This window comes from Medicago sativa, chromosome 4, assembly GCF_051527215.1.
Source record: "Medicago sativa cultivar Bolivia chromosome 4, Bolivia_mono, whole genome shotgun sequence".
Classification (NCBI taxonomy): domain Eukaryota; kingdom Viridiplantae; phylum Streptophyta; class Magnoliopsida; order Fabales; family Fabaceae; genus Medicago; species Medicago sativa.
This window is the reverse complement of record NC_140752.1, coordinates 12,630,894-12,636,893: the sequence shown is the minus strand read 5'-3', so window position 1 is coordinate 12,636,893 and position 6,000 is coordinate 12,630,894.

Genomic DNA, 6,000 nt, shown 5'->3' with positions numbered 1-6,000 from the left:
TTACATTACATTACATTCCCCCATCCAAACAATGAAATTCACCTCAAAGTATTTGAATTCCCTCATAACATTACATTCCCTCAAAATATTCCCCCATCCAAACACACTCTTAGAGTGAGATCATTACAAGCACTTGATAACTTGTCATTTCCTTACAAGTTTTTCTCCAATTTAACCAATAGTCATGGAGATCCTACATTTGAAAGAGGAAGACGATGAGATTGAAATCCCAAAGGAAGAATTGGTATGGGGTGGAAGAGGTTTTGATCCAAAGTTGTGTCTGATTGGGAGATTCTTATCAAATAAACAAGTCAGAACACATACGATGAAGGAACATATGTAGGGTATCTGGTGACTAGTGAAAGGTGTGGAGATAAGAGAGATCAAGGTAGGGTTTTCATCTTTCAATATTTCCATCAACAAAATATCCAGAAGGCACTAAGATGGGGGCCATAGTTTTTCAATAAACAAATAATGATCTTGGGAGCAATGGCAGAGGGGTAGAATCCGGAACAAGTAATGCTTAACACAATTCCCTTTTGGATTCAAGTGCATAATTTATCAGTGGACTATATGGCGGAAACGGTGGGACCGAATGTAGGAAACTGTGTGGGTGAACTTCTGGAGTACGATGAGAAAAACAGTTGGCATTTCTGGAGACGATATATGAGAATTAGAATTATGGTGGATGTCAGGAAGTCATTGGTTTGCACAATGTGTCAAGAACAAAGGGGAGGGCGACTGTTATAGATAATCTCAAATATGAACTACTAGGCATCTTTTGTTACTACTTGGAAAGTTAGGGCATACAGAAGATTCATGTGAGAAATTATACGCCGTGGAAAACAACGATGGAGAAGCAACTAGTGCATGGAGGAGAGGCATAAATGAATGCTTCAATAAAGACCAAAATTCAAACTTTAACAGCTGCTAATAATCCTTTCATGTATTTATGAACATGATAAGATATATATTATTTGTCCCTGCACTACTAGAAAATGCAAAATTAGAGAGGGAAGTTAGTGACGGAAAAAATAAAATCACTCATAAATTTCTTGGTCGCAAAATTTAGTGACGGAATTTGAGAGGGATTTCATGTTTTTCCTCACTAAATTTCCCTCACTAATTTTTGTTTTTTTAGTAGTGCTGTGAGCTTAACTCAATTGGCAGGGACATTGTATAATTTATGCAGGGGCTGGGGGTTCGAACCCCGGACACCCCACTTCTCCATATTTAATTGTGTGAGCTCTAGCCACTAGGCTACTAGACCAAAAAAAAAAAAATATATATTATCTTTAAATGATAAAATTATTCTTAACAAAAAAAAGTGATAGAATATTCTTATGAATCAAATACAAAGATTTTTTTTTATAAAAATACAAAAAGTTATTATTATTTTTTTAATAATATAAGCGATGATATAAAGTAGTATTGTGAATTCTCTTTCAAATCATCACTAACCATAGTAGCAAGTTAAACAAGAGATCTAATTAACACAGTACCGTTTTATAATACATGTTACAATATTTTTTTTTTTTGAAGGAATGTTACAATATTTTTTAATGTGTACTAATTACGTGGTTTACTTCGATCATATTATAGTAAGAGGAACTATTATTATTATTTTTAATAAAAATCAATTTTGACATCAACAATCCCGTGTACTGCAAGTATTACTATCATATAATTACTCTTTCTATTAAAAAAACGCAAGTGAAGTGCAATGAAGCCCCGATACCGATACGATACGATACCGATACGGCGATACGGAAAAATTTACAAAATTTCCGATACGATACGGCTGAGATACGTTTAAAATATCAAATTTAAAATTAAATATATAAATGCACAATATATAAACATTAGTAAAATTGATGATAAACTAACATTCAAATTACTCAAAATGAGCAAACAAGTGACAATTACATATCTTAAGTTAAGTACTATCATAAAAAGACATCATTAGTACTATCTCAAAAAATCATCATCAGTACTACCCAAAAAAGACAGTTTAGCTATCCATAAAGAACTTCATAGTCCAACGTATCCAATGAAGTAGGTTAATTATTATTATTCTTTTAAAATGAAGTGGGTTAATTAAAAGCTAAATAAAAAATAAAAATATCTTGCCTACGTATCGAATGAAGTATCGGTTTATTTATCCGTATCGGGGTATAAGTTAGCCGTATCCGACACGTATCGGTAATTAATTTAATTTTTAAATAAATTTAATTACCCGATACTTCTTTGATACGCGTATCGGGACATATCGAGACGTATCGGTATCGGATACATGTCGGATATGATTCGTCGTCATTTTTGGAGTATCGGGGCTTCAGAGGTGAAGTGCCTCAGTTAACACGTTCGTGCATTTTTATGATGTTCACATCAAACAAACCATTAATGTCAATTACACTAGAATTGAACTGACGTAACTATCAATTATGCTAGAATTGAAAAATGTGAAATGCAAATAACTATAATTTTGATTTGATACGCAATCAATTATGAAAATTGATACTCTCAATTTGTTTCCATATGTTTCTCGACTTCCATCTTTAAAACTCGTTTTCCCATATTTCTTTCTCTCTCAGTCAGTCATTTGCTATGAAACAATTGAGATTTCAACGGATCCTTAATTTGTGATATGCAATCTGGTGTAATTAATGATAAATACATTAGAGATATGACTTATTAATATATAAGTGACCATTTCGATATCAACAAGTCAGGGCTCTCTTTTTCAACATTCTAACTATTCACCCACTAGCAACTCTCTTTATCTGATTTCACTCTTCTTTCATCCTTCTCTTTCCAAAGCAGTAGCCTTCTAGTTTAAGCTGCCACTAGGAGGCAAGGTGTGTAATGACCGTCGAGGCTCGGCCACAACCTCTGTGGAGCAGCCTTGGGCATGGGTGGAATTGGAAAAACAGTGAGGTAAGTTTCTCTAATTTGTTCTTTACTTGATCTTGTTTTCTCTTTTGTAAATTTCAGTTTTCACTTCTTTGTTTTAACTTTTGATAATTACTTTAAAAATAAATAAATAATATATTTTAGTGATTTAGTGATTGTGTTTTGTCACACACACATGTATATTGTGCATAGGAGTGTCAAATCAATTGCACATAAGAGGGAGATGACATGACAAAACAATAAAAAAGATTTGGTCAAAACAAAACAATGAATTTTAATTGAGTGTCCTAATTTTTTGTACATATTCATAAAATCCAAAAAAAATTGTTCAATAATTTTCATAGGTCAATATTTTGCTTCATACAAGTGAGGTAAAATTAACTTATAAACGCTCTTAGGGACATATTCTAGAGAGAATACTGAAAAATTATAAGCACATCTAAGAAATCACTCCAACGAAATTAAGCACAGTTTTTGTTATCAAATTAAACAGGTATTATCACATCTAGGCTCTACTTGCATAGAAAACATAATTAAGCACTTATCATATAAGTTATTTCTATAACAAATGATAAAATAAAGTCAATCTGTTTTCCTAGGCTATCCTTGATAAATGATTGAAATAAGTTGAAAATAGATTACATCATAAACTGATTTTTATAAGCTCTCACAAGTGTTTATGCCAGTAAATATATTTCAATAGACAAAATCAAATAAGTCAATCCAAATAATCTTTAATCTACGTATCTGCCCGTTGTTACTTTTTGTATGTTTGAGGCTTACAACATCTATGATGGTTAGGTTGTTCATCTAACTCACGACATGGAATTTCAAAATTTGAGCTTAATGCATCATGGATTTAGTTAATTTAATTAATTGAATCTTAATCAATTACATGTGTAGGACCTCAGATAGGGATCGACAACGTGAACTCTCTCTCTCTAATTTCGTCTCTAAATTTTGTGATACGAATTTATGGAGGAATTTCAATTTTTTCCATTGTTATTTTTTCTTTTTTCTAATTCAAACAATTCAAAGAATATTAACATCTTCTATATGATATCTAGAATCTAGATGTCTTGCCCGTTCAATTTTGATAATATTGGTTAAAGTATATTAACATCTTTTATTTTATATATATAGGGTTCTCTTGCCTGATTTGCAAAAATATTATGGGTACACCAGTGACAACACCATGTGGCCATAGTTTTTGCAAGGCATGTTTGGAAGGAGTTTTTGCTGGTCAAACCCTTGTGAGAGAAAGAAATATGAATGGAATAGAGCTTCATCCTAAAAAAAATATAATGAAATGTCCTTCTAGCTATACGGACATTGATGAATATCTCCATTTTCTAAAGGTGTGTCAATGTTTTTTTTCTTTCTCGATATTTAGAATTTTATTATCAGATTTTGTTAGAATAACAAATCTTAAATAAATAAGAATCAAATGATTTATCACATAGTTTGAGTAATTATGTCAATGTCTCTGACAATATAGTTGTTTTTGATGTTTTTATTATTATGTTATGTTTAAGGATACAAAGTACAAATTTGTTAATAAAAAAAAAATTGAGTGAATATTTATTAGTGAATATGTCTATTTATTAGTGAATATTCATACACGATAGTTTTGTTTAGCAGTATAAGAACATATCTTAGAACTATAGTTTTTGAATTCGTTGGGATTTTTTATGTGTTTATGTAACAGGTTGATGTAGATTTAACAAAATCAATTGAGTCCATGAAAGCCAACGAATTGGGTGAAGAAAAGTAGTGCAAGGAGTTTGAAGACATGCATAATACTTTTTCGTAGACTATTGATGCCCTCACCAAGTTAGAAATCTCAAGGTGAATCTCTTATCTTATACTCCTGGAAACATAAATATTGTAATAAAAAATACATGTATCTAGTGATATATTTGATTGTATCTATTATTCTCTGATTACCATATTGTAAATTATTTTAGCTGATGAGTTTTGTCTCCATTTACAAGTCAAGAGAAGACAAACTTGAGGTGATTTGAATATACCATAATCCTTTTTTTCTTCTTTTATTTTGATGTGAGTTTTAATTTTGGAAGGGTCAAAATTAATTGTAGATGTTGTAGAATTTATTTAATCATATTTTGATGATTTAAAGGAAATTTGATTTTGCTTGTAAAGTTGATAACATAATTGTGAACTGCTTTGACTTGTTTATGTTTTTATGGAACAGTTAAAGGAGATGATAGTCTATGACGTTGACCAAGCTGTCCAAGAATCAAAAGTTTCTATGCCTCTTGATTAGTTTCAGTGTTGCTTTAATTGATTTGAATTCAAAAGGTTGTGGTTTCCTTAGTGAAGACGTGGGGGACAATCAGTTTTTGATGGAAGAAGTGTTGTCTGTTGCAATTACCCTTTTTTTGTCGTTGTACTATGTATAAATAGTAGTTTTCTAGCACTCGAAGCACAAGCGTCTAGAGAAAAGAGTCATACAGAATATATGTAATCTGATTCGAACCACCTTTACATCAATGCAATGAAATTTACCCTTTCTTTAAGTTTATGCATTTTAAACTTTTAAAGACTTTTACTTGCATTTACTGCATTTTCTTTTACTTTTTTCTGTCGTACGACACTACACGGATTTGTCTTGTTCATAAAGCAACCTATGAATTTGATGAACGTTCACTCACTTTTTGGAAAAACTTTGCACAACATGTAATAGGATTTCTGGTTTGATCCTGCTTGTAATAACCAAAACAAGTTTTTCTTGTTTACCAAAAACACTGGTAAACAAGTATATATGTCTAAAACTTTTATTTTGTAGAGATATAAAATTGAATAGATCTTTTTTGTTTTTGATCAGAGTTGTGTGGATAGAGTATGCATCTGCTCTTAGCCTAGACTAACAAACAAGCACGAAAGAATCCAAATCTAAATGTCTACAAATTTACTAAGAAATGAAGAGTTCAAGTGTAGAACATGTGGAGTTATTAAATTGAGATTGGGAGGTGATGAATAAAATAAGGATTAGAGTCGTAAGAAGGTTACATGTTCAATTCTCCTAAAATAAAAGTAACAACTAATATTGACCATATTTTAAAA